This window comes from Oncorhynchus keta, chromosome 20 (genome assembly GCF_023373465.1).
Source record: "Oncorhynchus keta strain PuntledgeMale-10-30-2019 chromosome 20, Oket_V2, whole genome shotgun sequence".
NCBI lineage: Eukaryota > Metazoa > Chordata > Actinopteri > Salmoniformes > Salmonidae > Oncorhynchus > Oncorhynchus keta.
The window spans coordinates 37,416,532-37,430,274 of NC_068440.1; positions in this window are offsets into that span (position 1 = coordinate 37,416,532).

Here is a 13,743-nt window from a genome sequence, read left to right on the forward strand (position 1 = left end):
AGAGAGAGAGAGAGAGAGAGAGAGAGACAGAGACAGAGACAGAGACAGAGAGAGAGAGAGAGAGAGAGAGAGAGAGAGAGAGAATCAGACAGAGAGAATCAGACAGAGAGACAGATGTCATGTGTGAGAAAATCACTTGATTGGAGTCCACCTGTGGTAAATTCAATTGATTGGACATGATTTGGAAAGGCACACACCTGTCTACATAATGTCCCACAGTTGACAGTACATGTTAGAGAAAAAAACAAGTAATGAGGTGGAAGGAATTGTCCGTAGAGCTCCGAGACAGGATTGTGTCGAGGCACAGATCTGGGGAAGGGTACCAAAAACTTTCTGCAGCAATGAAGGTCCCCAAAAACACAGTGGCATTCTTAAATGGAAGATTGGAAAATTGGAACAGAAATGGCGCCACACCAGACTGGAAGTCTTCCGATCAGCTTGGAAAGACGGTACCGTGCAGTATCGAAGAGCCCTCCCTGCTGCTCGATCATCCTATTTTTACAACTTTAATTGAAGATAATAAGAACAATCCAACATTTATTTTTGATACTGTCACAAAGCTAACTAAAAAACAGCACTCCCTAAGTGAGGATGGCTTTCACCTCAGCAGTAATAAATTCATGAACTTCTTTGAAGAAAAGATCATGATTATTAGAAAGCAAATAACGGATTGCTCTTTAAATATGCATATTCCTCCAAAGCTCAGTTGTCCTGAGTCTGCACAACTCTGCCAGGACCAAGGATCAAGAGAGCCACTAGGGTGTTTTAGTACTGTATCTCTTGATACAATGATGAAAATAATCATGACCTCTAAACCTTCAAGCTTTGTTGCGCAGCAACTCACTGCCTTCCTAAAGACAAACAATGTATACAAAATACTTCAGTCTGGTTTTAGACCCCATCATAGCACTGAGACGGCACTTGTGAAGGTGGTAAATTACATTTTATTGTGTCAGACCGAGGCTCTGCATCTGTCCTCGTGCTCCTAGACCTTAGTGTTGCTTTTGATACCATCGATCACCGCATTCTTTTTTAAAATTTTAATTTTACCTTTATTTAATCAGGCAAGTCAGTTAAGAACATATTCTTATTTTCAATGACGGCCTGGGAACAGAGGGTTAACTGCCTGTTCAGGGGCAGAACGACAGATTTGTGCCTTGTCAGCTCGGGGGTTTGAACTCGCAACCTAACCACTAGGCTACGCTGCCGAGATTGGAAACCCAAATTGGTCTACACGGACAAGTTCTGGCCTGGTTCAGATCTTAACATAATGTTAACTGTCACTGCTATGCGGATGACACACAGCTGTACATTTCAATGAAACATGGTGAAGCCCCAAAATTGCCCTCGCTGGAAGCCTGTGTTTCAGACATAAGGAAGTGGATGGCTGCAAACTTTACACTTTTAAATTAGGATTAAACAGAGATGCATGCTCTAAACCTGTTTTTTTGCATTGTCATTATGGATTATTGTGTGTAGATAGATGAGGATTTTTTTTTGTTAATCAATTTTAGAATAAGGCTGTAACGTAACAAAATGTGGGGTCCGAATACTTTCCAATTGCACTGTATGGTGCACACACTGACTCAAAGGGGCTTTCCTATAGAGTGTAGACACATCATGAATGGGGCTTTCCTATAGAGTGCAGACACATCATGAATGGGGCTTTCCTATAGAGTGTAGACACATCATGAATGGGGCTTTCCTATAGAGTGTAGACACATCATGAATGGGGCTTTCCTATAGAGTGCAGACACATGAATGGGGCTTTCCTATAGTGTGCAGATACAATGCCTTCAGAAAGCATTCACACCCCTTATTCCACATTTTGTTATGTTACAGCCTGAATTCAACGTAGATGAAAAAAAAACATATTTTTTTAACATTTACACACAATACCCCATAATGCAAAGTAAAAACATGTTTTTATAAATACTTTGTAGAATCACCTTTGGCAGCGATTACAGCTGTGAGGGTTTCTGGGTAAGTTTCTAAGAGCTTTCCACACCTGGATTGTGTAACATTTCACCATTATTCTTTTCAAAATTCTTCCACCTCTGTCAAATTGGTTGTTGATCGTTGCTAGGCAACCAGTAGGTCTTGCCATAGATTTTCAAGAAGATTTAAGTCAAAACTGTAACTCGGTCACTCAGGAACATTCACTGTCTTCTTGGTAAGCAACTCCAGTGTAGATTTGGCTTTGTGTTTTAGGTTATTGTCCCGCTGAAAGGTAATTTCATCTCACATTGTCTGGTGGAAAGCAGACTGAACCTGGTTTTCCTCTAGAATTTTGACTGTGCATAGCTCTATGAATATTTTTTTTATCCTGAAAAACTCCCCAGTCCTTAACAATTACAAGCATACCCATAACATGAAGCAGCCACCACCGTGCTTGACAATATGGAGAGTGGTAATGTGTGTCAGAGTCGTGTGTGTATAGGTGGTACGGAAGTCAGGTGCAGGAGAGTAAATGGAGTATTTTAATATAAGTCCACTTAACATGCTCCAAACACTAAATACGTACATAAACGAACATGGGTACGAGGACCCGTCACGCACCTATAAAACATAAAACAACACTGACAATAAAACAATCTCTGACAAAGACATGAGGGGAAACAGAGGGTTAAATACACAACATGTAATTGATGGAATTGGAACCAGGTGTGAAGGAAGACATGACAAAACCAATGGAAAATGAAAAATGGATCAGTGATGGCTAGAAGGTCGGTGACGTCGACCGCCGAGCACCGCCCCGAACAAGGAGAGGCAACGACTTCGGCAGAAGTCGTGACCATGTGTTAAACTTAACACTTTGTATTCAGGACAAAAAGTCCGTTGCTTTGTCATATCTTATGTAGTATTACATAACACACAACTACTGACCACAACCACACAACTATTGACCACACAACTACTGACCGCAACCACACAACTACTGACCACAACCACACAACTACTGAACCCCACAACTATTGACCACAACCACACAACTACTGAACCACACAACTACTGACCACAACCACACAACTATTGACCACACAACTACTGAACCACACAACTATTGACCACAACCACACAACTACTGACCACAACCACACAACTATTGACCACAACCACACAACTACTGACCACAACCACACAACTACTTAAACCACACAACTACTGACCGCAAACACACAACTACTGACCGCAACCACACAACTATTGACCACAACCACACAACTACTGACCACAACCACACAACTACTGACCACAACCACACAACTACTGAACCCCACAACTATTGACCACAACCACACAACTACTGAACCACACAACTACTGACCACAACCACACAACTATTGACCACACAACTACTGAACCACACAACTATTGACCACAACCACACAACTACTGACCACAACCACACAACTATTGACCACAACCACACAACTACTGACCACAACCACACAACTACTTAAACCACACAACTACTGACCGCAACCACACAACTACTGACCGCAACCACACAACTATTGACCACAACCACACAACTACTGACCACAACCACACAACTACTGACCACAACCACACAACTACTGAACCCCACAACTATTGACCACAACCACACAACTACTGACCACACAACTACTGAACCACACAACTACTGAACCACACAACTACTGACCACAACCACACAACTACTGAACCACACAACTACTGAACCACACAACTACTGACCACAACCACACAACTATTGACCACACAACTACTGACCACAACCACAAAACTACTGAACCACACAACTACTGAACCACACAACTACTGACCACACAACTACTGAACCACACAACTACTGACCACAACCACACAACTACTGACCGCAACCACACAACTACTGAACCACACAACTACTGACCACAACCACACAACTACTGAACCACACAACTACTGAACCACACAACTACTGACCACAACCACACAACTATTGACCACACAACTACTGAACCACACAACTACTGACCACAACCACAAAACTACTGAACCACACAACTACTGAACCACACAACTACTGACCGCAACCACACAACTACTGAACCACACAACTACTGAACCACACAACTATTGACCACACAACTACTGAACCACACAACTACTGACCACAACCACAAAACTACTGAACCACACAACTACTGAACCACACAACTACTGACCACAACCACACAACTACTGACCGCAACCACACAACTACTGACCGCAACCACACAACTACTGACCACACAACTACTGAACCACACAACTACTGACCACACAACTACTGACCGCAACCACACAACTACTGACCACAACCACACAACTACTGATCGCAACCACACAACTACTGACCACAACCACACAACTACTGACCACAACCACACAACTACTGACCACAACCACACAACTACTGAACCCCACAACTATTGACCACAACCACACAACTACTGACCACACAACTACTGAACCACACAACTACTGACCACAACCACACAACTACTGAACCACACAACTACTGAACCACACAACTACTGACCACAACCACACAACTATTGAACCACACAACTACTGACCACAACCACACAACTATTAACCACACAACTACTGAACCACACAACTACTGACCACAACCACACAGCTATTGACCACACAACTACTGAACCACACAACTATTGACCGCAACCACACAACTACTGACCACAACCACACAATTACAGACCACAACTGCTGACCACAACTACTGTCTACAACTACTAACCACTACTGTCTACAACAACACAACTACAGACCATAATTACGTACCAAAACTGGTGACCACAACCACACAACTACTGAACACAGCTACTGACCACAACCACACAACTACTGAACACAGCTACTGACCACAACCACACTACTACTGGTCAGAATCACTGAACTACACACCTAATTAGTACAACTACTGACCATTACAGACCAAAACTACTGACCATTACAGACCAAAACTACTGACCATTACAGACCACAACTACTGACCATTACAGACCACAACTACTGACCATTACAGACCAAAACTACTGACCATTACAGACCAAAACTACTGACCACAACTACTGACCATTACAGACCAAAACTACTGACCATTACAGACCAAAACTACTGACCATTACAGACCAAAACTACTGACCATTACAGACCACAACTACTGACCATTACAGACCAAAACTACTGACCATTACAGACCAATACTACTGACCACAACTACTGACCATTACAGACCAAAACTACTGACCATTACAGACCACAACTACTGACCACAACTACTGACCATTACAGACCAAAACTACTGACCATTACAGACCAAAACTACTGACCATTACAGACCACAACTACTGACCATTACAGACCAAAACTACTGACCATTACAGACCAATACTACTGACCATTACAGACCAATACTACTGACCACAACTACTGACCATTACAGACCAAAACTACTGACCATTACAGACCACAACTACTGACCATTACAGACCACAACTACTGACCATTACAGACCACAACTACTGACCATTACAGACCAAAACTACTGACCATTACAGACCAAAACTACTGACCATTACAGACCACAACTACTGACCATTACAGACCACAACTACTGACCATTACAGACCACAACTACTGACCACAACTACTAAACTACGATTTTGTGACTATGCTATATTATATCAAATTGTATGTATACTTCATTGTCTATTACAACTGTGTAAAATAAAATGTCAGCTTGGGATATTAAATAACAATCATATGTGTTGTTTAGCATCAGAGCATTCAAAAAGGTAGTTTCAGTTGGTCAAAGACAAAACATTTCCAACTGCAGGGGGTTGATTTCACCTGTCTGGAACGCAGCACAGCTCAGCTTAAAACTTTGGTCAAATCACATTTATTTTGGACGCTGCCAATGTTACTAAATGGTTTGTCAGAAATCTGTGCTGACTGTCAGACAAGTATAATCTGTAGTCTAAAAATAGCTCACAGAGAGAGGAAGGAAAGAGAGAAAGGAAGAACACAGAGAGGAAAGAAACAGAGAGAGGAAGGAAACAGAAAGAAGAAGGAAACAGAGGTGGGAAGGAAACAGAAAGAGGAAGGAAACAGATGGAGGAAGGAAACAGATGGAGGAAGGAAACAGATGGAGGAAGGAAACAGAAAGAGGAAGGAAACAGATGTGGGAATGAAACAGAAAGAGGAAGGAAACAGATGTGGGAAGGAAACAGAAAGAGGGCGGAATCAGAAAGAGGAAGGAAACAGAAAGAGGAAGGAAACAGATAGAGAAAGGAAGGAAACAGACAGAGGAAGGAAACAGATAGAGAAAGGAAGGAAACAGACAGAGGAAGGATACAGTAAGATGAAGAAAACAGAGAGGGGAAGGAAACAGGGAGGAAGGAAACAGAGGGAGGAAGGAAACAGAGGGAGGAAGGAAACAGGGAGGAAGGAAACAGAAGAAAACAGAGAGAGGAATGAAACAGGGAGGAAGGAAACAGAGGGAGGAAGGAAAAGGAGGGAGGAAGGAAACAAGGAGGAAGGAAACAGAGGGAGGAAGGAAACAGAGGGAGGAAGGAAAAGGAGGGAGGAAGGAAACAAGGAGGAAGGAAACAGAGGGAGGACGGAAACAGAGGGAGGAAGGAAACAGAGAGGGGAAGGAAACAGGAAGGAAGGAAACAGAGGGAGGAAGGAAACAGAGGGAGGAAGGAAACAGGAAGGAAGGAAACAGAGAGGAAGGAAACAGAGAGGGGAAGGAAACAGAGAGGGGAAGGAAACAGAGAGGGGAAGGAAACAGAGAGGGGAAGGAAACAGAGAGGGGAAGGAAACAGAGAGGGGAAGGAAACAGAGAGGGGAAGGAAACAGAGGGAGGAAGGAAACAGGGTGAAGGAAACAGAGAGGAAGGAAACAGAGAGGGGAAGGAAACAGGGAGGAAGGAAACAGAGAGGGGAAGGAAACAGGGAGGAAGGAAACAGAGGGAGGAAGGAAACAGATGGAGGAAGGAAACAGATGGAGGAAGGAAAAGGAGAGAGGAAGGAAATAGAGGGGAGGGAAACAGAGGCAGAAACAGCCAGGACAGACCAGACGTCTCACAGTCTGCCAAGAGTTAGGGACCTGCACTTAGAAAAAGGGTTCCAAAAGGGTTCTTCAGCTGTCCCCAAAGGAGACCCTGATTGGTTCCAGGGAGAACCCTTTTCAGTTCCATGTAGAACCCTCTGTGGAAAGGCTCCTACCTGGAACCAAAAATGGTTCTTCAAATGGTTCTCCTATGGGGACACCAGAATTACCCTTTTAGGTTCTAGATAGCACCTATTTTTTTCTAAAAGTGTGGGACAGACCAGACAAGAGAACCTCTCAGTCTGCCAATAGTTAGGGACCTGGGACCTGGTCCACGGTGACTGGAGCAGAGAGCTGTTTTGACTACTTAGTGCTGGTAGAGGTCACCGTGTCCCCTTGGGTTTTAACTGATGCCACTCAGTGAAAGAATACAACTAGGAAGGAGAGAGGACAGGCTGATCTTGACTCGGGAGAGGGCTCGGGAGAGGGCTCGGGAGAGGGCTTCCATTGAGCTGATCAGATGCACCACTACAGCAAGAGAAGCGGGAGTGGGAGAGGGCTCGGGGAGGGCTTCCATTGAGCTGTGCTCCCCTCTAAGCCATTTCATAGTCTTCTCTGAATGTGGCTGATCTTGACTCGGGAGAGGGCTCGGGAGAGGGCTCGGGAGAGGGCTCGGGAGAGGGCTCGGGAGAGGGCTCGGGAGAGGGCTTCCATTGAGCTGATCAGATGCACCACTACAGCAAGAGAAGCGGGAGTGGGAGAGGGCTCGGGGAGGGCTTCCATTGAGCTGTGCTCCCCTCTAAGCCATTTCATAGTCTTCTCTGAATGTGTTCACATATCCAGGCTGCGTCCCAAATGGCACCCTATTCCCTACATAGTACACTTATTTTTGACCAGAGCCGTATGGGGCCCTAGTGCGCGCTATAAGGAATAGGGGGCCATTTGGGATGCCTTCCAGCTTCAACATTTGGCCCGTCTGGAAGGAATTAAGAGAGGAAAAAGGTGGATGAGGTGGTTGGATCAATTTTCCCAGAGTCAAGGAGACACCCAAAATACTGCACCATGTTACCCAGAGTTCTCTCTCTTCTCTCCCTGCCGCAATCCCTTAGTGACACCGTCCCGTCCCCCCCGTCCCCCCCCGTCCCCCTCTGTCTGTCCCCCTGAAACAACACGCCATCTCCCCTTCTCGTCCTCACGCAGAAGAAATGTATTGATATTTGAGATGTTGTACTGGACATGTTGTCCAATCCTCAATAAGTAGCCCCAGATAATATCATCAGGTACTGTGAGTTGGATCCGTTGTGTTTGTCCGGTTCTGTGTGTCATTGTTGGAGGACCATAGGACTGGAGTTGGGAACCACTGCTTTAGCCTGTCCAGAACCTCTTTACTCAGAACTCCTTACTCTCCACAGTCCACAGAGGCCTCTTCTCATTCAGAATGCATGGGTCTGTTGCTTGGTCAGACTCAGAGGCTTGCATTACAAATGGCACCCTATTCCCTCCATGGTGTAGTGCACTACTTTTGACCAGAGCCCATAGGGACCTGACTCAAAAGTAGTGTACTACATAGGGAATAGCGTGCCCTTTGGGACATAGTGCTGAGACCAAGTGGCCGTGGCTGCCGCTCCATTACCGTAAATCTTGCTCAGTCTCCAGGGCTGGTAGAGTAAGAATATCTCAGAGAGAGAGAGAGAGAGGCCAGCTGGACCCGGATCACAGAGAGAGAGAGAGAGGCCAGCTGGACCAGGATCAATCAGACACTGCCAGATAAGATCAACAACATTTTATGTATGCAATTCAGCAAGGACTTTTTCCCCTCTTTCTCTCTCTCTCTCTCTCTCTCTCTCTCTCTCTCTCTCTCTCTCTCTCTCTCTCTCTCTCTCCCGGTCTCTCTCACACACCCCTTTAACTCTCTCTCTCTTTCTCCTGGTCTCTTTCTCCAGCTCTCTCTCTCTCTCTCTCTCTCTCTCTCTCTCTCTCTCTCTCTCTCTCTCTCTCTCTCTCTCTCTCTCTCTCTCTCTCTCTCTCTCTCTCTCTCTCTCTCTCTCTCTCTCTCTCTCTCTCTCACACACACCCTTTCCCCCTCTCTCTTTTTCCTCCACAATTAATCACCTCTTTTTTTTTCAGAGCTCTTGTGCTTCTTGGCAGGGACCAGGAGAACTGGGGGCTTTGAAAAGGACTGCTGTGCCATCCTGTGGCGGTAATATCTGGGCGAGGCCACCACAATAGTTGACACCAGCTGTGAGTTGAGATGTTGAAGGGCTAGCGTTTTGGTTAATGACGTGAGTCCCGTTACCTGTTATACCCGGTAACGTACGATAAGTGAACACTGTTGTTTGAAAAGAGAAAGTGTTTTTTTTTCAGCCCTATCGAGCTCAAGGCCGAGCGAGCCCACGTAAAGTCCAGTAGTCTGATACAAGGTAAGGGGGCAGAGGCACATGGCTTAGGGGAAACCTGTGACAAGGACTTAGAATTCACAGAGTGGAGAACTGAACTGCAATATGTACAGAGAGGCAAACCTCCCCAAAATGGCACCCTACTCCCTATGGGCCCTGGTTCAAAAGTGATGTACTATATAACGAATAGGGTGCAATAGAGAGGATTCATTTTTACTGCTGACAACAGCATTATAGATTCTGAGCGCACTCAGGGAGAGATACTGTATACAGAGGAGAAGCAACGAGCATGGCTGTGTCCCAAATACCACTTTACTTCCTATGGGTCTTGGTCAATAGTGATGCTTTTTTTTATATATATATATAGGGAATAGGGTGCTATTTGGCCTACAGCCCTTTTCGTTAGCATAGCATGTCAGTATAACAGCAGCTTCCGCCCACTGGAAATGTATCTGAAGAAGAAGGAGAACTGTAGTGTGTATTAATGTCTGTCACCATGAAGTGTGTACATTATATTACTAGTATATATCACAAAGACTAGCTTTACAAAAAAAAGTCCTACAGGAATCCTGCAGGAATTCAACCTTTTGTGTTAGGGAATTCGTATATTTTTGGGTCTGCCTTCTCCTGTGGAAAGGTTCTGCCTTCTTGAGATTCCTAGATACACAAGGGCTAAAAGAAAGCTCTTATTGCTAGAGGGAGATGAGAGGGAGACGGGAGGGAGACGAGAGGGAGACTTTGGGGGTCACAGGAGGGAGGAAGAGACAGAGAGGGAGACGAGAGGGAGACGAGAGGGAGACCTTGGGGGTCACAGGAGGGAGGAAGAGACAGATAGGGAGACGAGAAGGAGACGAGAGGGAGACGAGAGGGAGTCCTTGGGGGTCACAGGAGGGAGGAAGAGACAGATCGGAAGAATCTCAAGCACGTCATCATGTAACAATGTACAAATGTGCATTGAGGATTACAGTATATATCGCGTTGTAGTGACAACAAGTACCACAACATACCAAAGCAGTAGGGAGGGTAAACTATTTAGTTTTCCTCACTCATAGCAACCTCGCTTTCTAAACTGCTCTCCTGAAGGTGATGAATGATATACATGGAACTGGAGACCCCCCACTCCTCAACATGTCTGGAGGAAAGTATGTTTGTGATGAATGATATACACCCCCCCCCCCCCCACGGTGTGCGTCTGTCCTGTTTTTTAGTCATATTTTAACACGACTGTTCCCTTTATTTTCCCAGAAGGCCAAGAGTGATGGATGAAGGCCAGTCCTGAGTTTCACGCTGACAATAGTGCGTCTGAGAGACATGGTGTGCGTCTGAGAGACATGGTGTGCGTCTGAGAGACACGGTGTGCGTCTGAAAACATGGTGTGCATCTGAGAGACATGGTGTGCGTTCTGAGAGACATGGTGTGCGTTCTGAGAGACATGGTGTGCGTTCTGAGAGACATGGTGTGCGTTCTGAGAGACATGGTGTGCGTTCTGAGAGACATGGTGTGCGTTCTGAGAGACATGGTGTGCGTCTGAGAGACACGGTGTGCGTTCTGATAGACATGGTGTGCGTCTGAGAGACATGGTGTGCGTCTGAGAGACACGGTGTGCGTTCTGAGAGACATGGTGTGCGTTCTGAGAGACATGGTGTGCGTCTGAGAGACATGGTGTGCGTCTGAGAGACACGGTGTGCGTCTGAGAGACATGGTGTGCGTCTGAGAGACATGGTGTGCGTCTGCATCTGCGAGACATGGTGTGCGTCAGAGACATGGTGTGCGTCTGCGAGACATGGTGTGCGTTCTGAGAGACATGGTGTGCGTTCTGAGAGACATGGTGTGCATCTGAGAGACATGGTGTGCATCTGAGAGACATGGTGTGCGTTCTGAGAGACATGGTGTGCGTTCTGAGAGACATGGTGTGCGTCTGAGAGACATGGTGTGCGTCTGAGAGACATGGTGTGCGTTCTGAGAGACATGGTGTGCATCTGAGAGACATGGTGTGCGTCTGAGAGACATGGTGTGCGTTCTGAGAGACATGGTGTGCGTTCTGAGAGACATGGTGTGCGTTCTGAGAGACACGGTGTGCGTCTGAGAGACATGGTGTGCGTTCTGAGAGACACGGTGTGCGTTCTGAGAGACATGGTGTGCGTTCTGAGAGACACGGTGTGCGTTCTGAGAGACATGGTGTGCGTCTGAGAGACATGGTGTGCGTTCTGAGAGACATGGTGTGCGTTCTGAGAGACATGGTGTGCGTTCTGAGAGACATGGTGTGCGTTCTGAGAGACATGGTGTGCGTTCTGAGAGACATGGTGTGCGTTCTGAGAGACATGGTGTGCGTTCTGAGAGACATGGTGTGCGTCTGAGAGACATGGTGTGCGTTCTGAGAGACATGGTGTGCGTCTGAGAGACATGGTGTGCGTTCTGAGAGACATGGTGTGCGTTCTGAGAGACATGGTGTGCGTTCTGAGAGACATTGGTGTGCGTTCTGAGAGACATGGTGTGCGTTCTGAGAGACATGGTGTGCGTTCTGAAAGACATGGTGTGCGTCTGAGAGACACGGTGTGCAGGAATGGCACCCTATTCCCTACATAGTGCACTACTTTGGTCAAACGTAGTGCACTATGCAGGGAATATAGTGTCATTTGAGAGCTGAGGATCATGTTCTGTTCAACACAGTTTATTCATGAATGCCAGGCTTCCCCAAGTATTTCACCAATTAAAAAAAATACAAATTCTAAAATAATTTATCTTCTTCTCTCTCCGTGTTTTCATAATTGTACGTAAATTCGCAAGTGGCTTAATCTCACCGGAGAAATCATCCGAGCGAGGGACACAACACCCCCCCTGTCTCAGTATGTGTGTCCTATGTATCTGATGCTGTCTGGACAGGGACACAACACCTCCCCTGTCTCAGTATGTGTGTCCTATGTATCTGATGCTGTCTGGACAGGGACACAACACCCCCCTGTCTCAGTATGTGTGTCCTATGTATCTGATGCTGTCTGGACAGGGACACAACACCCCCCCTGTCTCAGTATGTGTGTCCTATGTATCTGATGCTGTCTGGACAGGGACACAACACCCCCCTGTCTCAGTATGTGTGTCCTATGTATCTGATGCTGTCTGGACAGGGACACAACACCCACCCTGTCTCAGTATGTGTGTCCTATGTATCTGATGCTGTCTGGACAGGGACACAACACCTCCCCTGTCTCAGTATGTGTGTCCTATGTATCTGATGCTGTCTGGACAGGGACACAACACCCCCCTGTCTCAGTATGTGTGTCTTATGTATCTGATGCTGTCTGGACAGGGACACAACACCCCCCTGTCTCAGTATGTGTGTCCTATGTATCTGATGCTGTCTGGACAGGGACACAACACCCCCCTGTCTCAGTATGTGTGTCCTATGTATCTGATGCTGTCTGGACAGGGACACAACACCCCCCTGTCTCAGTATGTGTGTCTTATGTATCTGATGCTGTCTGGACAGGGACACAACACCCCCCTGTCTCAGTATGTGTGTCTTATGTATCTGATGCTGTCTGGACAGGGACACAACACCCCCCTGTCTCAGTATGTGTGTCTTATGTATCTGATGCTGTCTGGACAGGGACACAACACCCCCCTGTCTCAGTATGTGTGTCCTATGTATCTGATGCTGTCTGGACAGGGACACAACACCCCCCCTGTCTCAGTATGTGTGTCCTATGTATCTGATGCTGTCTGGACAGGGACACAACACCCCCTGTCTCAGTATGTGTGTCCTATGTATCTGATGCTGTCTGGACAGGGACACAACACCCCCCTGTCTCAGTATGTGTGTCCTATGTATCTGATGCTGTCTGGACAGGGACACAACACCCCCCCTGTCTCAGTATGTGTGTCCTATGTATCTGATGCTGTCTGGACAGGGACACAACACCCCCCTGTCTCAGTATGTGTGTCCTATGTATCTGATGCTGTCTGGACAGGGACACAACACCCCCCCTGTCTCAGTATGTGTGTCCTATGTATCTGATGCTGTCTGGACAGGGACACAACACCCCCAGTTTCAGTATGTGTGTCCTATGTATCTGATGCTGTCTGGACAGGGACACAACACCCCCAGTTTCAGTATGTGTGTCCTATGTATCTGATGCTGTCTGGACAGGGACACAACACCCCCAGTTTCAGTATGTGTGTCCTATGTATCTGATGCTGTCTGGACAGGGACACAACACCCCCGTCTCAGTATGTGTGTCCTATGTATCTGATGCTG